This window comes from Sapajus apella, unplaced genomic scaffold, assembly GCF_009761245.1.
Source record: "Sapajus apella isolate SASKATOON/1434 unplaced genomic scaffold, GSC_monkey_1.0 scaffold16, whole genome shotgun sequence".
Lineage (NCBI taxonomy): Eukaryota > Metazoa > Chordata > Mammalia > Primates > Cebidae > Sapajus > Sapajus apella.
In genome coordinates, this window is record NW_022436956.1 from 107084 (window position 1) to 133939 (window position 26856).

Consider the following 26856-nt stretch of genomic DNA (forward strand, 5'->3'; position numbering starts at 1 on the left):
GGGATGCAGAGCCAAACCCTATCACAAGGTGTATAGCCTTTCAGTAAGTAAAGAACATCACTTTCTGACAAGCCCAGGAACTTTAGGATATTTTGAGAACCTCAAAAAAAGAGGAAGTTACCCAATTCATACAAATATTACAGGCAAAATCGGAAGGCGAGTTGTTGGCTTGGCTTCCAATCTAAAGAGGCTTTTAAAGATTAAACCTGAAATTCCTTATAAAAAAAGTTTCAGTGAAGTCAATTTAAAAAGGGCTTACATGACCAATTACTATTCTGGCTGTACGTTAGTCAACTAATCAGGTCAAATACAACAAGCCTAAAGCTTTACTTTGTAAATAAATTGGTCCAAATTATTATTTAAATTGGTAAATTTAAATAAATTATTATTTATATTGGTAAACCAAAAAGTATCTGAAACAAGTTTCAATCAATTTAGAAAGTTTATTTTGCCATAGTTAAGAACATACCGGTGACATGGCGTCAGGAGAACTTGACAGCACGTGCCCAAGGTGGTCGGGCACAGCTTGGTTTCACACATTTTAGGGAGACATGAAACATCGATCAATATATGTACGATGTATCTTGGTTCAGCCCCGAAAAAGGGGACAACTTAAAGCCAAAAGGGGGCTTCCAGGTCAGAGGTAGACAAGAGACAAATGATTGCATGCTTTTGAGTTTCTGGTTAGCTTCTCATCGAATCCAGAGTGTACAGAAATAGTTCCTTATGCCTTAGTCTGGCTTAGGGAACAACAGAGGAAAGGGAGCAATCAGATATGCACGTGTCTCATGTGAGCAGGGACATGGCTCTCATGTCTGTCTGTGGAATTTCTTTGTGGACAAATTGTGAGGGAGGCATGCAGCTCTTTAACGTTTTTGTAGCTGTCTTATTTAGGAATAGACTAAATAGACAGGGAAGCAGTTTTGCACAACAAAGTTCCCAGCTTGACTTTTTCCTTTGGCTTAGTGATTTTGGGCTCCCAATATTTATTTTTCCTTCATGTTTATTTTTTTCTTTGCTTGATTTATCTTTGCTTAAATTAAATGTGGGACTGGAGAGAGAAAAATTATGTTTCAGAAGAAAGCTATAGTACACTTGATATTAGATTCTAACCCTAACCATTTTTTTTTGATCAGTTTTATTATTTTCCTACCATTTAAATTAAATTCTATTTTTTTTCTGGTTACAGGTCTTCAGATAAATTTTCCTCCAATTGTTTTTAAACTCACTGAAATTGATAATACCTTTTTTACCGAGGCCTTGCAAGCTGAGGCTTATGCATAAATAACCTTGTGACATACAAACTACAGACCACAAAATCTGTCAGCTCATTGTTGCCTATGTCCACATTAACTAAAGATGCCTCTAGTTGAACAGCTGGATACCTCAACTGACTGCTCTCCAGGCTCTCAAGAAACCCATTTATAGACTGCTCCAAATATTAACCTTTGTTTTTCTACTGTTTGGGAGCCCATCTGCAATGCCATTTCTTGATACGAGACACAGCTGTTTAATTGGACTGGTCCCCTCCTAGAAATAGAAGAGCAGTTCAATAATAATTTTTGCTACTCAGCTATTGACTCAAATATTAACTTCACACCCAACAACTTAGCTTTTAGTGTGTGAAACTTCTAGGGACATTTTAGACAGAGGACTTTTGGGGTGTAGAAATGATTCCCTGATATCTGACACCTGAGCATGGTGAGTACTTTTAAACATTAAAAGACTTCATAAATAAGCCTCAGAATCACGGTCCCCCTAAAACTGTCTTGGGGCAGGGAGGGACTCTCTGAGATTTCCTTATCTAAGAAATCTTCTTACCAAAAAAAAAAAAAAAAAATACAATTGCCATCTAGTCCCTTCCTGAAATCTCATTTCAGACAGAAATTCTATCATACCTGGAAGGTCTTTTTCACAACATAATGACTGCCTCTCGGGCTCATTCAAATTCCAAAAAGTATTATCTACAAAATAATTTCTGTCTCTGGGTTCCACACATATTCTTCCTAATAATCATTTGCTGCTGCTAAATAGCATTGTCTTCATTCCCCATCTCCTCCCTCATTTGTGAAAAAGGGTTTATAAGCCTCTGTACCCCATCGGGGGTTAGGGTAATCACTCTGTGATTCGCCCTCCCCGTGCATGTTAAGCGTATGCCTCTTCTCCAATGAATCTGTCTTTTGCCAGTTAATTTTCAGCAAACCTTCAGAGGGCAATGGGGAAGTTTCCCTTGGCCCCTATACCCCTTAGGAGCCCTGAAACACTTTTTTCCATATTATGCACCCTATGTTAATTTGCTAATTTACTGAACACATATTTTTCAGGAATCTTCTCATTTGCCGGGCACTGTTCTGGGCACTGGGACATAAAGAGACCGGGAGAGTTGCCCTTGTGATACAGGAGGTAGAAATAAACTATTGAGGTAGATAGTGAGGGTAAAAGAGCCCTTGCCAGAGCTTCCCTTTTAAACAAAAAGTGGCCCAAGAAACTTCTTTTATTTTCTAACAAATAACAGCCTGAAAAAATGAGTTGCAAGCATAGATAAGCAAGCTGGGAGCTTGCATGAGGAAATGCCAGCAGCTGTGCCAATACAAAAGTGCAGCCTGGGGGTCAGGCAAGTCCACCATGGAGGCTCCGTCTTCGCTTTTCTTGTTGCCATGTATATGGTAAAGTGATTGGCAGTGTGGTGCTGCCCAGGCAGAAGACTCACCTGCATAATAAATGACTGGGTCGGGGGTGGTCAAAAATTCACACCTTAGGCAAACGGCACACCTGGTCCAACCACTCTTTTGCATTAGATATAAGTCAAACACCACCTGCTCACCAGGCATCTAAAACCTCCTACATTTCACCGCGGGTCCAGCAACCCATTTCTTTGGGACCCCTCTCTCCAGCAGGGGCTCTTCTCTTTCTTTTACCTGTAAAACTTTCACTCTCAGCCTCACTCTTTGTGTGTCTGTGTCCTTTAGTTTCTCAGCCGTTGAGACGAAGAACCCAGGTTATCACCCAGACTATGAGGCCATTTCACTCGCACACTCACTTGTACACTTGATTTGTCCCGTGCTAGGCCACGTACTAGATACCTTGGGTAAGTAATACAGCATATTTTTAGCCTGTGTTTTCTTAAACTAAATAATGGGGATACTAGAAGCTACAATCTCAGTCATGGCAACAATTATGGAATCCATGGGAGGCACTTGTTACAGGACCTGGTGAGTGTCTATATTTTTTCTGTGACTGCTGTAATAAATTACCACCAACTTGGTGGTCTAAAACCATTCACACAGTGGAGATGGCCTGAGTTCAAAGCACTTTCACGGGGCTAGCATCCAGGTACTTGGGAGAGCTGCACTCCTTCCGGAGGTTCCTGGTGAGCCGCCATCCTTGGCTTTCCTGACTTCAGGTGGCTGCCTCACTGCAATCTCTGCCTCTGGGGTCACACAGGAGCCAAGGCAACACTCCCCCTTCACCCTCTGAAGGCTTGCTAAAAAAATCAACTGACAAAAGGCAGATTAACTGGAGAAAAGTCACACACATTTATTAATAGGCCCTTGTGGGAGAGCCACAGAGTGATCATCCCATATTTCAATGGGGCCCAGATACTTGTATAGCCCTATTTCATAAGGGAAGAGGGGATGGGAACGTAGGTAGTTGTGGGCTGATAAATGATGACTGAGGAGAAAAACAGAGGGGGAACAGGAATTAACTTTGTAATAAGTAAAATTTCAATGCCACAAAAGAAATAGCACTCAAAGATATGTCCTCTCAGCAAGGCAGCTTACTTCTATAGAAGGGGGCGGTGCACGGATGGAGCAATGATGGGGACCGCTCACTTGGACAAGAGAGGAAGTGGTACTTATGCCTGATGGGGTCGGCCCTGCTGCGTGTCATCCCCCATTGGCTAGGATTAGACCATACAAGCTACACTAATCCCGACTGGCTATTTAAATGGGGCAGGGGTCCGAGCAGGAGTGGCAGGCTGGGTGTTTTGCCGGGAAGGACGGTTACGGGCATGTCAGAGCAGGTAGCCAGGGGTGATCAGGTGACTGGGATGAGTCGGAACCAGTAGAGGAGATCATTTACTGGAATTACAAGGAAGTTAAACTTTAAAATAGAGAATTACAGAATAAGAGAGCTGAACATACTGACATACTGATTCTTTGAAGAGAAATTTGGGTTTCACTGTAACAACTTGTGAATGATGCTCTTTGAAAATTGAGAGACAGATATTACCTTGTGAAAGTCTGTCCAAGCGTGGTTGCACTCTTGGTCCTCTTTTCTGTAATAGGTAATGAGCTAACCGAGAGAGGAAGGAAAGGCAATTATTCTCCTTGGAGAGTCCCTCTGATCTCTAGGTAGACAGAGAAAATTCTCCTCCAGCCTTTGTTGACCTCTGAGGGCCTTTAATTCAAAATGCACATTACATCAGGGAGCCCTACTTTGGGGTGAAGTTCCCTGCACTCCTTCAGTCTCATATTTCCTGCCAGTTAAGCCACCCTTGGCTTCTGTCTTACAGCAGTGCTTGTGATTCCATTTAAGGTACACCTGGATAACCAGAGCTATCACGCCACCACAGAATCCTTAAACACTTTGCCAAAGACCCTTTTCCTACATCGGGGAACAATTCCATGTTCCAGAGATCAGGACCTGACACCTGTGCAGGCCATCCTTTAGCTCACCACCACATCTGACATATACTTGTCCCTGGCTGCGAATCATTAGATTATAAAGAAGGCCTGCCCAATTGTCTTCTCTCTTTACTTTGGCACCAACCTCAGAACTCCATTGTTATTAACACCTGTATAATCCTGAGCCCCAACACAGCTTCATCCACCCGGAGCAGGGCAGACCTCACCACATCGGCCATGGGGCATTGGCCTACTCTGTCTACCATGATTAGTTCTCTTCCCGTGACCTGGCTTAGAGTCTCTGGAAAACAATTTCTATGCATAATTATCCCAGGTGGACATCCCAGAGCTATAAAATGCAGAGATCCTGTCCTGGCCCTGTGTCTAAGCTGGAGAAACATTTATTTCATTCAGGTTATTCTGAGGCTCGATGGGAATAAGCCTGGTTCTTGGTCTAACCTAACAGCAACATGTTCCCCCAGGCAGGCTCGGAATACTCCATGGGGCCTGAGCTAACCCCCTGAGGGGGACTGCTCTATTCTGTGAGTGACCTTACCAGGCACTCAGGTTCTGAACTACTTCGCTTCACTCTTCTTTCCCTCTCTTCCTCATTCTCCCTCTCCTCTCTCGCTCCAGTGATCTTTTTATAGTCTTCGACTCTCCATTTGCTGTCTTCTACTCTGATTTCCTCATTCTCCTTCATGTCTATGTATCCATATACAGCTTAATTCCCCCCTTATCTCATCTGATTCCTCTGTTGATGAAAAAGCCAAACTCTATAAAATAGAGATTTATTCTTAACCAATATGAGAGACTATGGCCAAGGGAGCAATCTAAGGAGGTCCAGACAAAGTGAAGTGGTTGGATTACTGCTTGGTTTATACTTTTTATGGAGACGAAAGTTATGGGCAAACACATAAATCAATACGTGTGCCAGAGGCGTTTGAACCAGAGAGACTCCATCTTGAATAGCGGCATGGTAAAATAAAGGTGAGACCTCCTGGGCTGCATTTCCAGGAGGTTAGGCATTCTTAATCTACCAGGATGAGATAGGAAGTTGGCCTGAGATGATACAGGTCATAAAGACCTTTCTGATAAAACAGCTCGTAGTAAAGAAGCTGGCCAAAACCCATCAAAACCAAGATGGCAATGAGAGTGATCTCTGGTCATCTTAACCGCTACACTCTCACTGCTTCCATGACAGTTTACTAATGCCGTGGCAACATCAGGAAGTTGCCCTATATGGTTTAAAATGGGAGTCATGAATAATCCACCCCCCTGTTCAGTATATCATCAAGAAACAACCATAAAAAAGGGGAAGCAGCAGCCCTCTGCTCTGCCTATGATGTAGATTTTCTCTATTGCTTTGCTTTCAATTTACTGTACAGACTCACACCAATTTCTTTCTTGCGCAAGATCCAAGACCCCTCTCTGTAAGGTATACATTGGTTGGCCCATAGAGGTGGACTATTTCAAAGAGGAGGCTTACAGGTAATAGGTGAATTCAAGGATTTTCTGATTGGCATTTTGTTGAAAGAGCTAAGCTTTGTCTAAGAACTAAAATCAGTAGAAAGAAATGCTTGAGTTAATAAAAAGGAGGTTATGGAAGCTAAGGTTCTTGTTTTGTAGATGAATTCTCTAAGTAGTATTCTTCAGAGAAAATAGATGGTCAATGCCTCTTTTCAGATTTTAAATAGAATCCAACTCAGTTAAATCTCCTCTAGATTGGGGAAAGATCTGGAAAGGTAAAAAGATTCTAAAGATGCAAAATTATACCACACAAAAGGCTTTGCAGGGCCATTTCAAAAAATGTCAGATAAATATATTTTGAAGTAAAATCTGGATTTATTTCAGGGTCTGCTGTCATGGGATGCTATATCAGAGTCGAATTGGAATTTGGCATCTTATTGCCAAAGAGTCTGTTTCGTCCATCTTAGGATGTCTATTTTAATGTTAGTGCTGGTACGTTTTGCCTAAACTCCAAAAGGAAGAGGGTATTATGCGGCGTGTCTGACCTGTTTTCTTTTCATGGCCTGGAATTCAGTTTTTCAGGTTTCTTTTTGGCCCAGAGGGTGGATCCATTCATACATTCTTTTGGAGGACTTAGGGTTTTATTTTTGGTTTACAGCTCAGACTCCATTCAAGTCAGCAAACACTTTTAGCACAAAGTATACGCCAGACATTGTTTAAAGTGGCATACAGAACAGATGGTATGCCTGGCGTGGAGCTGATCCGGAAGGACCTAGCCCCTTCCTGCCTCCTCCTGGAAGCTGTCTCTACTTTTCACAGGCTTGCCAGTCTCTCTCTCCCTTTCACTCTGTTTCCTGGTTTCCTGTCTTCTCCTCCCACCTGCCCTTGTGTTCTCTGTCCTCTCTGCTCCTTTTGTTCCAAAATGGCATCAAAATCTTATCATCAAAATCTGTCTTCCATGTTAACTTGAAAGACTCTCTACCAATCTCATTATATTTGTTACAGATGAATATAATGAGTGATTTTTAAAATATTATTTTATTAAATAAATTATGAAAAGTATACATCGAGACATGGGATTGGTATACTCATTTTCAGCCTCAATATTAAATCTCTGGGCTTCACAGATGATTACACATTGAGGTAAATGTATGGTTTTATCCTTTGTGCATGTAAAGAAAAATCTTTCATGTCACACGATTTGTATCGCTTTCTCTTTTGTGTGCACACACACACTTCTGCACCTCCATTGCCAATCCTCACCTGTCAATTCTGTTTAGTCCCATCGATGAAAATAATCTAACTCTAAAATATTTGAAGAGATTTGTTCTGAACCAGATATGAGTGACCATGGCCACAGTCCTCAGGAGATCTTGGGAACATGTGCCCCAGGTGGTGGTGGTGTGGCTTGATTTTACATATTTTAGGGAGACAGGAGACTTCAATTACACACCTTCAAGAAGTACACTGGTTTGGTCCAGAAAGGTGAAGTGTGGGGAGGGGAGTGGGAGGGAAGGTGGAATGGCTGGGTCCAGGTTATAGGTAGATGTAAATTTTTTCTGACTTGTTACTGGCTAAGTTTGTGTAAAGACCTGGGATCAAGAGAGAGGAAATATCTAAGATAAGGAATTACAGAGATTAGAGTTCTTACTATGCAGAGGAAGCCTTCAGATAGTAGGCTTCAGAGAGAATCGATTACAAACGTTTCCTCTCAGACTTAAGGTCTGTGTTGACATTACTGCTGGAGGGTGTAATGAGGCATGTCCAACCCCCACTTCCTGTCATGGCCTGAATCAGCCTCTCAGGTTAAATTTTAAGAGTGCCCTGGCTTAGAAGGAATTCAATTCAGATAATTGGGGAGCCTTAGAATTTCATTTTTGGTTCGCATTCCACCCTCAATTTTACCAAAAACAAAAAAGACTTCAAATGATAAGGTCATTGTGTTAACAGTGAATAGGTCTAATTTCTTTCATTGCTGGTTTGCAGTGCCCGTGAAATAAGAAAGTGGGTCTGACATTGGGTTTGGCAGTGCTGGTGTCAGGCCCTGGGCGGTGACCTCCCACCTGGTCTGGAGACACTGAGCACCACATGGAGAGGGCGTAGGAGCGGCTGAACAGAGGTCCTGAGCAGAAGCTGGGCTGGCCTCTGTGCAGAGGTACAGACACGGCCTCCTCTGCACTGAAAGTAGCACAGCCCTTGTGTGGGTCTTGGGGGCCGAGGCTGTCTGGCTGCTGGGTCAGCATGCCCTGGATGTGGCTGTTTAGCCAGAGAAGACACTGAGTGCTGACCACCGGCCTCTCGGACGCCCTGGCAGGACACTCCTCCCGGTGCCTTCCAGACCGGACCTCTTCCTGCCTCACAGTTACTGAACCCCTTCCTTTTCTCCAGACTGACACGCTGCCAAACCCCAGGCTCTCCCATACCCATCATTTCATTTCTCTACATTTCTCCTCCTTTGTAGAAAAGTTTGACTTTTCCCCAGAAGGTTTGATAATTTGAGACATATTAACAGAAAAAAAATGCAGACAAACATTATCATGTGCATATACATGCACAGGAATCACATAAAATGGACAGATGGTTGGGGTCTTTATACCATTTTGAGCATATAGAAAGAATGGGGGCTTGGAGAATGGCCAAAAATAGGTATGTTGGCAAGACAGGTTAATGGGAATACGTGAAGAGAAGGCATGGCTGGAAGAGGTGTCTGTTTGTATAGTTGAAGCCTCACAGGAAGGCAGTCCTCAGAGAAAACAGTACATGTATCTTTAAGACCTTAAAGGTGTGAGACTCACAGTTCGTCTTTTCTGCATCCTTGCAAGTTCCTTAGAGAAAGCCTGACTGCCTCTGCTGCTTACATCACTTTATCCCTCTGTGGATGCAGCTCTGCCCCACACACAGCAGGTGTGCGGGACTCTTCTGCCTGCAGGCCTCTCCACGGCCAAATCAACGTACTTGCTTTCCTTCTCCTCCTTGCCCTTTGTCTGCCTGTGGAACGCCTCCTAATTACTGGAGCTCACTGTCTCAGGAGGCTCCCTCAGCATCCCAGGAGATGTGACCCGCAGCCACTCTGTGCCTCGCTGTGGTGCCAGCCCCCTCCCTTAATCCTCTGGCTCTAACCTCACCACCATCCATGTATTCACGTGCTTTACCTCCTAATCTGCCAGGACTTGGTGGGCAGGGTCTGTGTCCTGTTAGTGTCTGTGTCCTTAGCTCCATGTGGAGGCTGGCTCAGAGCAGGTGCCTGGCTGAGTAACTGAGCAAACGAGAGCGCTGGACGGACCAATACTGAGAGAGAATTGCAGATCCCAGGCCTTGGAGGATCCTGAGGGCCCTCCCCTGTGGTGTGGGAAGATGTGGAGCTGGTTCGAGAACAGCCCCAGGAATATTGCCTTCCAGTGGCATCCTTGCTCCTGGGGAAAGGCTGTCCACCCTGTTTTCAGGTCTCACCGCCACTAGTTCTGCCACCATGGATGGACGATGGCCAAGGTGGTTGGGTTCCTCTGGAAGGAGACAGGGCAGCTGTCGGATGGTGTGCTGTCTCTGAGTGCAGAGCCAGCCTTTGTCGTTGGATGGGACTTGACTGACAAGGCCTCCACCTGTCCTCTTTCTGCTAAAGCTGTCAGGAGAGAATGCATAGGGGGCAGAGGAGGGGTTTTGTCTGGGACATAGGCCATCTGGGCCAACTTTCTCTGGGCCTCAGTTCCCATGTCTGTAAATTGACAGGGCTGAGCTCTGTGCTTTTTAAGGGTGTCCGTGCTTGAAGGGACACTTCCCTCCCCAGTGTCCTGGGTAGAGGGAAGAGTCCCAGTGTGGGGAAGGCAGCATCAATGAGGATGATATTTGTCGGACATTTGCAGTGTACCTGACACTGCTGAGCAGTCATTATTTAATCCTCACTGCAATCTAATAAGAAAGACACTATTGTTTTTTTGAGACAGTCTTGCTCTGTGCCTCAGGTTGGAGTGCAGTGGTGCCATCTAAGCTCACTGCAACCTCCACCTCCTGGGTTCAAGTGATTTTTCCTCCTCAGCCTCCCTAGTAGCTAGGATTGCAGGCACCTGCCACCATGCCTGCTAATTTTTTGTATTTTTAGTAGAGATGGGGTTTCACCATGTTGGCCACGCTGGTCTCAAATTCCTGGCCTCAGGTCATCCACCTGCCTTGGCCTCCCAAACTGCTGGGATTAAAGTTGTGAGTCACTGCACCCTGCTGGAAAGCACTATTTTTAATCACCATTTTACAGATGAATTCCCTTAATTTTGCAGAAGTTATGTATATTATTCAAAGTTGTATTTCTGGAAGTGGTGGCTGGGTAGGATTTGTATTTCAGGGTTGTTAGGCCACAAAGCACACATTGCTAGCCTCTGCACTGTGCTTTGCAGCAGGACAGGCAGTACCTGTGAGCTCCTGAGAGCACCTGAGCTGAGGGCACTGAGGAGCACCCGGACCCAGTAGCTTCCCTAAACCTTATGTCGGGGAAGATGCGCTCCTGCCATGGACCCATGTTCTATGGCAGGCAATCACTTTCAATAAAATGTAATCAGACAATGTCAAGTGTATATCTAGTTGATATTAAAATACTCATTTGAAAATGTGGAAATCCTTTTTTAAACAAAATTTTTAAATTTCATTTTTAATATATTTAGAGAGTCTAAGTGAAGGATTCTCTGTGCATATATTGCAGAGCGGTGAAGTCTAGGCTTATAGTGTCCTCATCCCCTGAACAGTAAACACTGTACCCGAAGTCTGTTTTTTGTTCCTCGCCCCTCTCCCACCGTCCCAGCTTTTGCAGTCTCCAAAGTCTATTATTGCATCTTGTGTCCATGTATACTCACTGTTCGGCTCCCACACATACATGAGAACATGTGGCATTTGACTTTTTGTTTCTGAATTATTTTACTGAGGATAATGGCCTCCAGTTTCACCCATGTTCCTGAAAAGACATAATTTTTCACTTTTTTATGGTTGAGTAGCATTACATTTATATATATACACATATAAAATGTTTCTTTATCTAGTCCTCCATTGATGGACACTTAGGTTAATTCCCTGTCTTTGCTATTGGGAATAGTCAATAAACACACATGAGCAGGTACCTTTTTGATACAATAAATTATTTCCTTTTGAGTGTCTACCCAATTGTGGGATTGCTGGATCAAATTGTGGTTCTACTTTTTGTTCTTTGAGAAATCTCCATTCTCTTTTCCATAGAGGTTGTAGTGATTTACATCTACCCTATATAAGTATGTATAAGTGTTCCCTTTTCTCTGCATCCTTGCCAGCATCTATTGTTTTTAAACTTTTTAGTAATAGGCATTCTGATTGGTGTAAGATGGTATCTTATTGTGGTTTCCATTTGCCTTTCTCTAATGGTTGGTTGATATTGAGCATTCTTTCCTATGTTTCTTGGCAACTTGCACGTCTTCCTTTGAAAAATGCCTGTTCATGTCCTTTTCCACTTTTTAGTTGGGTTGTTTTTTTTTTTTTTCATTAAACTCTGAGTTTCTTATAGGTTCTTGATATTAGTCCTTTGACTGATAGTTTGCAAATATATATATTTTTCCATTCTGTAGGTTGTCTCTTTACTCTGTTGATTATTTATTTTGCTGTACAGAAGCTTTTTAGTTTAAGTTCCATTTGTCTATTTTTGGTTTTGTTGCAATTGCTTTTAAGGACTTAGTCATACATTTTTTTTGCCAAGGCCAACATCCAAAAGAGTTGTTCCTAGATTTTCTTCTGAGATTTTTATATTTTGAGGTTTTACCTTTAGGTCTTTAATCCATTTTGAGTTGATTCTTATATATGGTGAGAGGTAAGGGTGTCTTCCTCCAGTGTATATGTATTTTTGACTTTCTCAAAGATCATTTGGTTGTATATACAGTATGTGACTTTGCTTATGGGTTTGCTATTCTGTTTAATTGGTTTATGGGTCTATTTTTTATAACATTATCATATTGTCTTGGTTACTGCAGCTTTGGAATATAGTTTGAAATCAGGTAATGCGATGCCTCCACTTTTGTTCTTTGTGTGCATGATTGCTTTGGGTATTCAGGTTCTTTTTTGGTTTCATATGATTTTATGATTTCAGGATCTTTTTTTTTTTCCAATTCTGTGAAAAATGAGTTAGTAGTTTAATAGGAATTACACTGTACTTCTGGGTTGCTTTGGGTAGTATGGTCACTTTAACAATATTAATTCTTCTAATTCATGAGCATGGAAAGTTTTTCCATTTGTTTGTGTGATCAGTGAATTCTTTCATCAGTGTTCTGTAATTCTCCTAATAGAGATATTTCATTTCTTTGTTTACATTTATTTCTAGGTATTTTATTTTTAAAGCTAATGTAAATGGAGTTGCCTTCTCAATTTGGTCCTTAGCTAGATTGTTACTGGTGTATAAAAATGTTAGTGAATTCTGTACATTAATTTTGTATTATGAAATGTTATTGACTTCATTTATTAAATCTAAGAATTTATTGGTGGAGTACTTAGAGTTTTCTACATATAGATTATAGTATCAGTGAATAGGAATAACTTGGTTTTCCTTTTTCTAGTTTGAATGCCTTTTTTTTCTTTTGTCTAATTCCTGTGGCAAGGACTTTCAGTACTCTGTTGAGTAAGAGTGATGAAGGTGAGCATCCTTGTTCTGTTTCAGTTCTTAGAGGAAATGCTTGTAACTATTCCCTGTTGAGTATGATTTTGGCTGTGAGTTTGTTGTATATGGCCTTTATTATGATGAACTGATTCCTTCTATGCCTAGTTTATTGAGGATTTTTATCATGAAAGGATGCTGAATTTTATTGAAGTATTTTTGTGCCTATTGAGATAATGATATGGTTTTTGCCCTTAATTCTGCTTACGTGATGTATCGTGTTTATTGACTGTCGACTTGTGTATGTTGAACTATCCTTGCATCCCTGAGATAAATCCCACCTGATAATGGTGTCGAATCTTTTTGATGTGCTGTTGGATTCAGTATGTTGGTATTTTTGTTGCAGATGTTGTGTCCTTGTTCATCAGAAGGATTGGTATGTAGCTTTCTTCTTTTGTTGTGTCCTTTCCTGGTTTAAGTGCCAGGGTGATACTGGCCTTGTAGAATGAAATAGGAAGAACTCTCTCCTTGATTTTTTAGAACAGTTTCAGAAGGATTTGAATTAGTTTTTGTGTATTTGGTAGAATTCAGCTGTGAGCCCATCTGGTCCGGGGCTTCTACTTTTTGGGAGTTTATTATTATTATTGTTATTATTACTGATTCCATAGACCTACTCATCATTGGTCTGTTTTGGAATTCTACTTCTGTCTGTCTGGTCTGATTTTAGGATGTTGTGTGAAAACTTGAAAATCTGCAATCCAAACTTGAGTGATGCACGAAAGAAAAGCAAAGTATTGAGCAGAGTGTTGGGAGCTTTGTGTAGTGGTTTGATTTTATTCTTTTCAGCCTTATCCAAATGTTTGCAATCATGAAAACTCTGGGTCCAAGCCTCTGGGCCCACAGGTTCCCTGCCTGTGACAGACCCAGTGTGAGGCGGGCAGAGCAAGACCCATTTTATTAGTGCATTTGCTGGGCTACATTGCAGGCTCTTTTAACAGGTCAGATTTCTTGTACATCCATGTGGAAGCTGTGGCCCTTTGATGCACTATTTAGAGTAAGTACCAATTAAAGCTTTCAGTGAGCCCAGCGTTGGCAGCCTACAGCCTCTTAGTTACCCAGGGTGAGCTATTAAATAAAGGATTGCTGCCGAAGTGCCGTGCTGACAACCATTCACAGTGCTGGCCAGTCCCTGTGCTGTCCGGCCATCTGTGCACATAAGGGCCAGAAAACATGGACAAGCTACCCAGAAAGAGGTTTCGTCTAAAGAGTATTGTATCTACAGTTGAGGGAATTTTATGAATTTCCAATCTCAGGCTGCAAATTCAGTGAATGATTTTTCTGGGTACTCAAATATATTAAGATATTTTATTGTAACTTTGAACTATATATTAACAATTTAAACTCTCTCTTTTAGGGTGTAATCTTCATCAGGACAGGATCTATGCCATTTAGGAGCAATATTTGATGTCAATTAGGGGCTTATAATGTGCCAAGCCCTTACAAAATGCCACACACACACAGACACACACACACACACACACACACACACACACACACACACACACACCACCTTTCCAAACCCTGAGAACTATTCATATCCACATTTTATAGTTTTTAACAATGACTATAAAGAAGGACTGGGCCTGTCTGGAGTCATTCAGATGGTAAGTGACGGGGTAAGAGTTTGGCCAAGGTCCCTCGGACTGCAGATCCTCTGGGATGTGTTTCCCATGTGGCTTATTCTCCCTCTCACAGTGTCCTGTTGGTCAAAGTGAAAATTAACGTCTATATAGTGCTTACTATGAGTTGGATGCTGTCCTGTGTGTTTTGAGGAGTGTGCTGTTAATTTTGTGCCCGTTTCACAGCTGAGAAAGTTGAGGTGTATTTACACACTGCATTTGAGCTAACTTGTCCAAAATACTGACGCTTGTGTCACAGACAGGATTCGAGCCAGAAACCTAGTACCAGAGGCCGTCCTCGTGACTGCCCTGCTGCCACAGCTCTTCAGGGATGCTGAGAATGTCTGCGAAGCTTATATTTTAGCACAGAAATGGTTGATTGGTCCGGAAATTCACATGGCAATTATTAACATCGATAAGCTTCTTCTGTCCTTCCATGTTTATAAGCACACATGCCACACAGATTCACCTAAAGATCCTTTGTTCCATGGCTTAGTTGATTTTAGATTCCTGAGTTATAAGGAAGTTACCTCTGGGAGGTTCACAGGCTTTGAGTATTGGAGCCTTTGATTTGTGTGAGGATCAGCTGCTCCTGCTACTGACTAGGTAGCTTGCTCTAACTGTTATTGAGTATTATTGATCTGAGGGTCAGATTGCTCAAAGACCTGAGAGCTCTGAAAACAGGGCCCTTGCTCCTGGACAGTAAAGAGAACTGATAGAAAGGTTGTCTGTTAGACCAAACAGACAATCAGCACTTTCAGAAATTCTGGAAGAGTCTGACGGCTGTTTGGGCAAGAATTGTGGTGGAGACAGAGAAAAACACATAATTATAAGGGTTGCTTAATAAGAGCTTAGTAATGGGTTGACTTATGGGGCGAGGGAAATGAGGAAATAAGGGTTCTGAGTTTCTAGCCTGTGTTACTAGATGAAAAGTCATTTATTTTAATTTGTTAGGAAACAGTACAGAAAGTGAACTCATTTCAGAATAAGACGGGGAAGATTGTACACTCTACTGGTGGCTTGTGTTTTAAGTCTCTTGAAACGTCCAGGAAGAGACACCCAAGGAGGCCATTGGACACCGGGGTCTGAAGCTCAAAGAGAGGTCTGGACTGGAGACAGCATTAGTGTGTCATCTAAGTATGGAGGTGATGGGATCCACAGGCCTGTGTGACACACTCTAGGAAATATGTTGAGTGAGAAGAAAAACAGGCTTAGAATCCAGTTGCAAAGGGTCCAACATAGCATGGTCAGGTAGCGGAGAATGAGCCCACCAAATAAACAGCAACAGTAATCATCCCATTCCGTCTCCAGGGCTCGGCTGAGCTCCCTCCTCTCCACCTATCTCATCAAGTTAGCCCTGAGTAGACATGGAGTTGGGCAGGGAGCTGAGCCTTTCCATAAGAACGAGGCAAGGAAGAGAGCAAGGAAGACAGGTGGCCTGATGTGAAAGGGGAGCCTTGGTAATTTGTGTCTGAAGGTCACTAGGCTATCCTGCCAAGGTGGCTGTTTTTCCTATACAGAAAATGGTTCTTCCTTCTAGAGCATGGTTCTTCCTCCACCACTCTAACAAGGTAGCTGGAGTAAAAACAGGCATATTCTTTTTTATTTATTTCCACAGCAAGTCCTTGACCCAGCCTAGGCCAAGCAGAGACTCAGAGATGAAGGTCATTCTCCCGGAAGCGGAGAAAATGCCTCGTGTCCTCACCAACCAAGCCGCTGAGTCAAGTCACTCTCGAGACTCAACTGTATTCCAGACCTTCATGGAGTTCGATGACTTACAATAAATGCTGTTTTTTTACCCTGATACTCTCCTGTGTTAGATCTCAAGCACATATGCTCTAAAGTGTCCTGATACGTAGCTACAACAGGCCCTCTGTAGCCACAGATTCTACATCTACGAGTCGAAAATATTCAGAAAAGCAACAGCATATAAAAATAAAAATTGTTCGAATAAAAACCATGGTATAACAACTATTTATATAACATTTATGTTGTATAACTAATCTAGAGATGACTTACAGTTTTTGGAGGACTGTGTGAAGGATATCTGCAGACACCACAGCATTTTATATTAGAAACTGGAGCATCTGCAGCTTTGCTATCTGGAGGTTCTTGGCATCGATGCCTCATGGATACAGAAGACTGGCTGTACGTGCTGAGTAAAACGGTCATGCTCTTGGCTAAGGTGCTGCTGTGTGTCACAGCAAGCCCTGACGGTGACTGTAAAGAGGCTAAAGGGGGTGAGCACAGGTCCCCAGGAGGCCCCCAACAGTTCTGGCTGCAGGTATCCTCTCCAGGAAGTGTGATCTGCCCTGGGGTGGGTGGCAGGAGTCCTGTCACGGAGGGGGCAGATGTGTGTATTTCTCCTATGAATGGCCACAGGTTATGTTTTGTGAATCTGCACCTGGAGGTCCCATTGTCTCTTACCAAGTACTGAGCCTTGAGGAAGCTACCACTTTACAGAACAGGCTGAGTTCTGTTGAATCATTGGAGTAAATTGCTGAAGTCACTCAAATAGAGGGCGAGAGGGAGATGCCTCCAGCTGCAGGAAGAGCAGATGCACAGCCAGGGGCCGCCCTCTAACCCTGGATTCCCCGCTGGGAGCCACACCGTGCACACAGGGAAGAAGACCATGACAGAGTGTATGTGTGTGGTGGGCGGGAGAGGCTGTGAATAAAAGCAGGGTAATTCAGAACAAAGCTTCTTACTAAAATATTATTTCTCTTAATTATCTGAGCTTACTGCAAACTGAGTTATACAAATGCAGTTGATGTAATTAATAGATTGTGTGAAGGCAGAAAAGATTGAGAGCTAACATGCATTTTATTGCAAACCGTGTCCCCTGGGGTGTCACTTGGCCTGGCCTATATGTCCTTAGTGTTCCCAATGATCGTGCAAAGTGAGCACTGTCATTCCCACTCTACAGCTGAAAACAGGCTGAGAGGAGCCAGTGACATGGCCGAAGTCCCCACAGGAAGAAGGCAGAACCAGGACTTACTTAAATGTCGGTCATATGTCTCCAAATCTGGAAATTCTACTCTGTCCGCACTGGCCGCCTAACCCTGCCAGGGCTTCTCTGGGCTGAGAAACACACAGAGGGTGTGAGGTGACCGTGTGAAGCCGGTCCCCCCTGCCAGCTGACACTCCATCCTCAGGCTTCAGCTGGACTCCCTCCCTCTGGCTGCGTCCCCACGCCCCTGTGCCTACTGCAGGCTGTCAGGAGTGACGTTCTCCATCTCCCACGCAGCTATTTCTTCTCTGTCACCTTTTTCCCTTTTCTCTCACTGGAACGCTTGAGTCTTGGGCTTTATCTTTCCTGCTCTCCCACAGTCTCCCCCACATGCAACCTCTCCGTTGTTCTCTTTCCTTTCTCTCTCTTCCCCACTGGCGTGTTCCCTCTGTTGTCATTTTCCTGTCCCCTCAGCTTCCTCTTCCATCTTTTGCCTCCTGTCTAACTCCACCCCTCTCTCTCTCCACCCTCAGTCCCAGGCTTCCCTCTTCCTGCCTGCAGCCAGGGGGTCTGGCCAGGCAATCACCTGGACACCAGCACTTTGGGCAAGTCCTCAAGGAGTCACCAGACTGTCCTGGTGGGTAAATCAGGTTGGGGAGAAAATGGAGAGGGATTTATTCAGAGTCAAGGCTGGGCAGTTTCACACAGCAGAAGCCCTCAGGGCTTTGGCCCTGGCCTGCTGTACACCTGAACAGCGGGTGTACTGGTCTGGGACCATGTAACGAATGTCCTTGGGCATGCGACCTGGCATAGCACGGATGTGCTCAGGGCCTGCTCCTCACAATTCTGCCAAGGTTCCTGCCAGTACACTTGTAAACAGAAGAAAAGCAGATCCTCTTCAGGAACTCCTGGCCCATCTGGGCTCAGATTTATTGGTGTTTATTTGGAACAATTACATGATCATCTTCTCCCCCTTGGTGATAAACCAGGTGTTCTTGTAAAAAGAAAGCCAGATGTTCTTCTTTGGCTAATTTTGCTGTTACAGTCTCCAAGAAATGAGGTGAGAATTGTAGACACTTTTTATCTGAAGAACTAGAAAACTTCTAATTCCCTGGCACCTGTAAAAAAAAAAAAAAAAGCCAGGAAGTAGAAAGGGGGGTGTGGGTGAGAGGGGCAGGGGGCAGGGCTCCTGTAGTCAGGCTTGGCATAAGGATGAGACAGCAATCACTGGACAAGGCTGAGTTCACTGTAGCTCCCTTCCCCAGGGTTTATTATTTCTTGTCTGGAAGATTTAGCAGTTTTGGTTTCCCCCACTGGCCTTTAGATACGTGGTAATTCTCCTGAGACATGCTATTGGATGTACTGCTGCTCCCCTTGGAACTGGGATGTCAGCAATACATCTATTTAGATTTCTGTTTAATAACACTATTATTCTGTCAGAAATATTAGTAATAGTAATAAAATTAATGTAGGAGCTTGTTAATATCGTATAGGACATGAAAGTCTTTTTCTTCTATCCTGTTAGGGAACGGGCATGAGAGTGAATCCAAAGCTGTCAGGACAGGATCCCTGACTCCAGGCACAGGGCGCCAAGTAGGACCTCCCCATAAGATATCCAGATATCCAGGCTCTAGGGATGTATGCCTTCCTGAGGCCACTGGAATTCACAATGACAGCACCCAGGGAATGCACTGGAGGATATCAGGCCCCTCATCAGGAAAAAATTATAAAGATACAGGAACTGGGAACCAAGATTTATCAATGCCGTGAAGGCTATGAACTCACGATTGCTTGAAAGAAAATCAACCTATTATTTATTCCCGAAGGTTTGAATGTATGTGATCCCTCCAAAACTCCTAAGTTGAAACCTCACCCCTAGAGCAATAGTGTTGGGAGTGAGGCTTTAAGAGGCAGCTAAGTCATGAGGGCAGAGCTATCAGGAGTGGATTAATGTTGTTATGGAAAGAGCTCACAGAAGAGAGTGCTCACAGAAGACAGTTCACTGACTTGCCCTTTCACCTTCTGCCCCGTGATGACACAGCAAGAAAGCCCTCACCAGATGCCATCACCTTGATCTTGGACTTCCCAGCCTCAGTAACTGTGAGAGAACAACCTCGTGTTTATTAGGAATTGCTCGGTTCTAGGTACCCTGTGAGAGCTGCATAAAACACACTAGGTCACATCCTTCTTGAAATTGAGCCAGTGTTCCTGCCCACTGATCTCACTAGGTCATAAGGAATTAGGACAAGGATGTGCTAGTGCTCTTCAAAGCACCTCAGGTATAATGAGGGCCAAAGTGTTTCTGGAAACACACATTGTAAAATATCAGCAATGCTGGCTCTATTCCCTTCACCTTCCTCTTGTAGCCCCACAGGACCCAGAAGCCAGAAGCCGTCCTGGGGATGAACGTGCAGCTCTTTAGACTGCTCTCCAGAAGCAAGAACCAGTCCTTCTGGGCCCTGCAGCTCTCCCTGCCCTGGGCTGCTCTTGGTCCCCTCTGTCACATCCCAGGTAAGGACCATGAGCAGAGGTGTGAGCCTGCAGTGACTCAATGTGGGAGGAGCTCCATGAGGAACAAAAGATGCTTGTCCAGGGCTCCAGTGTGTAGGCACCAGGTCAGCTGGCCTCTTTCACACTCCAAATGACCGTACCCCAGCCCTGGTCCCATGGGGAACTGAAGTGCTTTCACTAACTGCTATGTCCATTATAAAATCAAGGAGGAGAAAAGGTTACTAACATGATGAGCATTTGTGTTTTATTTGTTAGGAAAAACTCTTAGTTACAAAAATGTTTTCTTCCCACCGGCCCCACTGTGGTCCAGGTAACTTTGAAAGCCAACTTTTTTTCCTGTGACGAGAGCCACACAGCTCCTAAACTAACCCTTGTGCATGTTTAAAAATGTTTTACATCTGGACTTAGGCCAAGCAGGGGCCAGAGGAGGCGTGCACTAGAACAGGGCTTGCAGCCCAAAGTCCAGGCTTCTGTGCTGCCGGCGACTCTGGGGAAGGCCCCGAGAGGCCACTTTCCTGCAAAGGCCTCTGAACTGTGCCTCAGCCACTTGATGTGGGTAGTTTTTCCAAGAGAGGGAAATCGGCTGAGGTCCAAGGAAGTAAACAAGGCACTGAACCACGGTCCTCAGTGTGCTGAGGTCAGTGGATGGAGCAGAAAGTACAGGCTTTGAGCATGCTGCTCCTTCCAGGAGGCTTCTGGTTCATTCATTCATTCATTTGAACATGCTGTTGGTTCCAGGTGCTGTGTGAAGCCTGGTTCTAGGAGAGCATGTTTACTGAAACCCTGTACATCTAAGCTTGGCTTCTTGATGCTCAACTGAGTCACTTTGACCTTGGATTTTTCATAAACTCCTGTAAGCTTATTTCTGTAACTCTAAAAAGCTTTTAATTGCACCCTGTACTTTGAAAGTCTTAATTAAGTTAATGAATGTCAAAAAGTAGTGACCATAGTGTCTAGAAAGGGGTAAACAAAAGGTAAAGAACCAAGAATCAGGTGAGCAATCCGAGTACATCCTTTTAACTTCATGTCACTGAAAGAGGCATTAGGAGGGTAGGAACGACAGCCTTAAACTGCCGGCACCATCCCGTCCTCATCTTCTGGCAGCAGGAGAGTTTGTTTGTTGGAGGAGGGACAGAGCAGTGACTGGGGACTCTGCATTGGAGCTCAGTGCTGCCCTGTCACAGTGGAAAGCAACGCTGAGCAGACCTCAGCCTGCACCCACAGAAGGAGCATGTACACCAGCCCTAGCCAGGGGGAATCTCCCATCCCAGGGGTTGGAACTTGAGTTTTGACAAGCTTCGCACCAGGAGCTCAAGTGCTCCGGGGCTCTACATAAACCTGAAAGGCAGTCTAGGCCACAGGACTGAAATTCCGAGGCAAGTCCTAGTGCTGTGCCGTGCTCAGAGCCTGTGGATGCGGAGACCCAGGACCTGGGAAGATACCAGCCCAGGCGGTAAAGGAGCGCTTGCACCACTCCCCCTACAAGCCCAGGCAGTTCAGCTCACAGCAATAAAAGTGACTCCTTCTTGACAAGGGTAGAGGAGAGAAGAAAGAGGACTTGCTCTCGCATCTTGGATACCAGCTCAGCCACAGCAGACTAGGGCACCAGGCAGAGTCATCAGGCCCCCGTTTCAGGTCCTAGTTCCTGGACTACACATCTAGACACACCCTGGGTGAGAAAAGAACCTGCTGCCTTGAAGGGAAGAGCCCAGTCCTGGCAGGATCCATCACCTGCTGACTGGAGAGCCCATAGGCCCCGAAGAGCCAGCAGCAGGGAGTACCCCATGGGCCTGGGGTGAGACTCTGACATGTGCTGGTTTTAGAGACCCGCTGAGCCACAGCAAGGTAGACCACCAAATGGGCTCTCGGGTCTCTGATTTCAGGCCTTGGCTCTTGAATGGCATTTGTGGGGCCTGCCCTCGGTCAAAGGGAGCCCACTGCCCTGAAGGGTGAGTCCCGGGCCTGGTGGTATTCACTACAAGCTGACTGAAGGGCCTTTGGGTGCTAGGAGGAGCACCAGGTACATTTGTAAGGTTTCTGACTCCAGGCCCCAGCTCCTGGATGGCATCTCCGGACCTTCCTGGGTCCTGGAAGAACCTGCCACCCTGAAAGGAAGGACAGAAGCCTGGCTGGCTTTGCCACCTGCTGATTCCTACAGCCTTGAGTGAAAATAGCAAACAAGGTACCCAAGTAGCGGTTAAAACGGGCCTTGGGCGGGACCCCGTGATGCGTGGCTTCAGATCAACATTGGTGGGCTTGGACGAGATCTGCAAGAAGTGTCCGGATGAACAGGCAGAGAATCTTGTCCTCTTTTCTCACTTTCTTCCAAACAAACAGTCTCTTTCTCTCTGTTGCGCTGTCTAAAGCTGGGGATGGGCGACGCAAGTATCCCTCTGGCTGCCACTCCTGGGACTGCACTGAGTCAGAATTGAAGCCAGCGCATCACTGTGATGCTGGGACATCCCTTCCCACGCAGCTTAGAGCTTGTGGTTTGTTCTTAGTTTCCAAACTCTCCATGTGCTTCGTGTTTATATGTCCCATCTTCTCATCTGGATCGTCCCAGCATCACAACGTCACACATCATCCGTCACCAAGCAACCCACACTCTGGTCATGCCACCTTCGACACTTGCTTAATTACTCTGAATCTCTCTTTCCTTGAAATAAAGAGAAAAGCAACCATCCTTCTCACCTTCCCAAACTGTTGTAAGAAATCAAATGAAGAGTAGAACTGTGGCATTTTAGTATTGAAAGAAAACTCAGTAATATCCAATCATTCAACTTCCAGGTGGTGAAACAGGATTCTGAGAAGCTCAGAGAGTTCCTTTCCCCAGCTACAGAGCTAGCAATGATAACTAATGCTATCCTAAACTTACTGTAGCTATACTTAGGTGGTGATTCACTTATGGAACATTTTTACATAACTAATTTAATTGTTGTTCATTCACACATAAGCCTCTGCTCCATGCCCAGCCTGTGCTAGGCAGGGCGGTGAAGAAGATCCACACCAAGCTCCATCCTCTTGGAGCTGTGGCATCTCCAGTGGGGCTGGCATGAGGCCCTAATACAAGAGTGAGAGCCACAGCAGTGCTGGGGAGCACACAGCAGCGGCTGGGGCCAGGGAAGGCCTCAGACAGATGAGGTCAGTGAGAGCCCTGGGCTACAGACAGGAGACTTTTAGGTGAGATGGCAACCAAATTCAAATGGCACCTGTGGTTTTCAACCCCAGTGTCGGGCTGCTCTGCATCGATATCATGCAAACTCAACACAGACGGATCGGGGGAAGATTCCTGGTGTTCCCCAGGCTGAGAGGGCTCAGATCTTGGAATGACTCTTGGGAAGGGAGGTAGCTCAGGGCAGTGGTTGGGACACAGATGGGCAAGACTGCCCAGGCCCACGTCCTGGCTGACTCCTTTCTAGCTGTGTGGCATGGACAATCGTGACAACCTTGCTGAGCCTCGTTTTCTCATTAGCAAATGGGTAGAACAGGGCAGCTACGAGCACTGAATTGGGCGAAACTTCCCAAAGGCTTAGACCATGGCCTGGTATGTCGCCAGTGCAGCAGGAGTGTTGGATGATGAACCCTTGTGCCCCATTGGTGAGACAGTAATGGTTATTTCATGCCGGAGTTGACATCGACATTTTAAGGAAGAAAGTGGAATCTAAGAGGAGGATCAGAGGAAGCGCTGGGTTTGGATGGAGGCTGAGGAAGGGAGAGGGCAGCTGTGTCAGGAGGAGCGGAGACATGGGAAGTTCAGACCTGGCCTGACGTCCTGACAGGAGAGCCGTGGGTTGGGCCACACACTGCCGTCTCGCCTCTGGCTGGGGGGACCAGAGACCCTGGCACACTTCACACTCGTGGTTCTTTCCTCTTGGTCTTGATGTGCTGTTCAGATGCAGCAGGAGCTGCCCGGGAATGTCCAGCTCATTTCATCCCACTCGGCTCTGGGGGAGGGGCCTGCCACAGAACGTCCATGGAGACTTGTCTACAGCTGGGTTTTTGGTTTTTTTTTTTTTTTTTTTGAGACGGAGTTTCGCTCTTGTTTCCCAGGCTGGAGTGCAATGGCGCAATCTCGGCTCACTGCAACCTCCGCCTCCTGGGTTCAGGCAATTCTCCTGCCTCAGCCTCCTGAGCAGCTGGGATTACAGGCACGCGCCACCATGCCCAGCTAATTTTTTGTAGCTTTTAGTAGAGACGGGGTTTCACCGTGTTGACCAGGATGGTCTCGATCTCTTGACCTCGAGATCCACCCGCCTCGGCCTCCCAAAGTGCTGGGATTACAGGCTTGAGCCACCGCGCCCGGCCTGGGTTTTTGGTTTTAAATCTGTTTTCTAACTTATTTTAACTCCCAGATGAAAAGTAATATTTTGTTAGATGGCGGCAGGCTAGGTTTTGTGGACAAGGCCTGCCCGGTTGTGGCCAGCTCTGAGGGAAGAGTGGACTCGATCCTGGCCTGGCCGTCACATGGAGCCGCCTGCAGTGTTTCCAGGCTGCTAAGCCCAGATGGCAGGCTGAGCTGGCTGCCCTGGGGTTGGGGCTCCCAGGTGCCCCAGTGAAGGAAGCAGAGCTCCACCCTGCTGAACTCACACAGCGTTTGGAGCCAGGCCCCTGACTCAGAGACCGGGGGAGAGATTGAAGAGGAGCCTGGAACTGTCCTAAAGGAGGGCAGCTGATCAGCTGATCCTGTGAGGGGAGCAGGATCACGGCTGAAGACCCTAGAGAAGCAACTGCCACTGAGGGGGCGTCCGCACCACCTGTGGTGTGCTCACTAAAGGTGGCCTTGTGAAATGTGCTTTCATTTATTTATTTATTATTTTTTAAATTATACTTTACGTTCTGGGGTACGTGTGCTGATCGTGCAGGATTGTTACACAGGTATACATGTGCCATGGTGGTTTGCTGCATCCATCACCCCGTCCTCTACATTAGGTATTTCTCCTAATGCTATCCCTCCGCAATCTCCCCACCCACTGCTTTCCCTCCCCCAGGCCCCCACCCACTGACAGGCCCTGGTGTGTGGTGCTCCCCTCCCTGTGTTCTGTGTCCATGTGTTTTCATTGCTCAACCCCATTTATGAGTGAGAACATGCAGTGTTTGGCTTTCTGTTCTTGTGTCAGTTTGTTGAGAATGATGGTTTCCAACGCTATCCATGAATTTTGGGTTTCCACATAAAATATATAACTTTTTTTCTTTTTTTGAGACAAAGTCTCTCTCTGTTGCCCAGGCTGGAGTGCAGTGGTGCGATCTTGGCTCACTGCAACCTCCATCTCCCAGGTTCAAGCGATTCTCCTGCCTCAACCTCCTGAGTAGCACAGGTGTGCACCATCACACCTGGCTAATTTTTTTTTGTATTTTTAATATAGACGGGTTTTACCATGTTGGTCAGGCTGGTTTCGAACTCCTGATCTGCCTGCTTCAGCCTCCCAAAGTCCTGGAATTAAAGGCGTGAGCCACTGTGCCTGGCCAACATTTTTAAAAGTCAAAAGATAGAACAGGCCGGGCGCGGTGGCTCATGCTCGTAATCCCAGCACTTTGGGAGGCCAAGGCAGGCGGATAACAAGGTCAAGAGATGGAGACCATCCTGGCCAACATGGTGAAACCCTGTCTCTACTAAAAATACAAAAAAATTAGCTGGGCGTGGTGGTGCGCACCTGTAGTCCCAGCTACTTGGGAGGCTGAGGCAGGAGAATTGCTTGAACCTGGGAGGCAGAGGTTGCAGTGAGCTGAGGTCGTGCCACTGCACTCCAGCCTGACTCCTGGTGACAGAGTGAGACTCTGTCTTAAAAAAAAAAAAAAAGATGGAAGATTTGAAGATACACCTCAACTGTATTCTTTGCTCCTACCAGCTGCAGTTAGCCCGTCATTAACACAGAGTTAGCACATTGGAAGGCCACATTTTGGTGATCTCTGCGATAGCTGAAGCCCTGGTTTCCTGGAGGTGTCATCACCTATGAGCACAGGAGGGGTAAATAGACTCAGCAAATAGAGGAGGCGATGTGCCTGCCAATCTGTTCCCCTGCATTCTGCCAGGAAATAAGCCATCTACAAAAATGTGACATGAGAGGAACAACAAATGCCATGACAAGCACCAAAATGACAGCCAGGCCAGAGGCAGGTCATCTCCTCCCTCAGAACTGCCCACAGCCTGGTGGGATTTCCCGTGATGCTCAGCCAGCTCCTGCTGGCGACTCCTGCTCCTCCTCACTGATGACCTGTGTGGGCAGCTCACCTGGGGCATCCCAGCCAGGATTCCACACATTGTCAAGGCGAGGGAGAGCCCTGGGTCCTCCGCTGTGGCACAGGTGTGGACCCCGCATGCTTTGTGTGCATGGGCAAATTCATAAAGATGGACAAGGTAATATTTGAATTTTTTAAGTTAATCATAAATATTTTAAAATTTAACATTTCATATTTGTTTCATAACATGAGACATACAAATTAGAAGCATAAAAATAAATTTTGGGAGGCCAAGGTAAGAGGATCACTTGAGCCCAGGAGTCTGAGACCAGCCTGAGCAACATACTAGGACCCCATCTCTACAAAAATAATAATAATAAAAAAAGATTAGTCGGGGTAGTGGTGCGAGCCTATAGTCTTAGTTGCTTGGAAGGTTTAGGTGGGAGGGTTTCTTGAGCCCAGGAGTTCAAGGCTGCAGTGAGCCATGATCGTGCCACTGCATTCCAGCATGGGCTACAGAGAGAAACCCTGTCTCAAAAAGTGAAAAAAAGCAAAAAAACCCACAACTTTGCCAAAACATTTAGGTCTCTGATTAGCAATCTGCCTTTGATCCATTCCTGCAGGTGACTACCATAATTTCTGGACATTTAAAAATACTTTATCCTCCCTATTTATTCCTAAGTAATATATTATATGCCTGCATTTTAACTTTGTGTGAGTGGTGTCACATTATCAGCATTTGTATCATGAGTTATGTAATTCATTTTTGTCTATTGTATATTTCTATTATCATATCATAGTCCATCTTGAATTAATGGACGTCAAATTATTTGTCACACACTCATGAAC

At 45.3% G+C, this 26856-nt stretch overlaps 2 long non-coding RNA genes across 2 annotated transcripts; both read right to left on the bottom strand.

The window, feature by feature from the left end:
- Window positions 1-203: 203 nt before the first annotated feature.
- On the bottom strand, window positions 204-22196 carry LOC116555950. Its single transcript, XR_004270760.1, has 3 exons — window positions 22077-22196; window positions 1230-1244; window positions 204-215 (listed from the first exon to the last, which is right to left on the bottom strand). It is a non-coding gene; the product is annotated as an uncharacterized LOC116555950 (long non-coding RNA).
- A 3534-nt stretch (window positions 22197-25730) lies between these two features.
- On the bottom strand, window positions 25731-26149 carry LOC116555951. Its single transcript, XR_004270761.1, has 2 exons — window positions 26060-26149; window positions 25731-25778 (listed from the first exon to the last, which is right to left on the bottom strand). It is a non-coding gene; the product is annotated as an uncharacterized LOC116555951 (long non-coding RNA).
- Window positions 26150-26856: the final 707 nt, after the last annotated feature.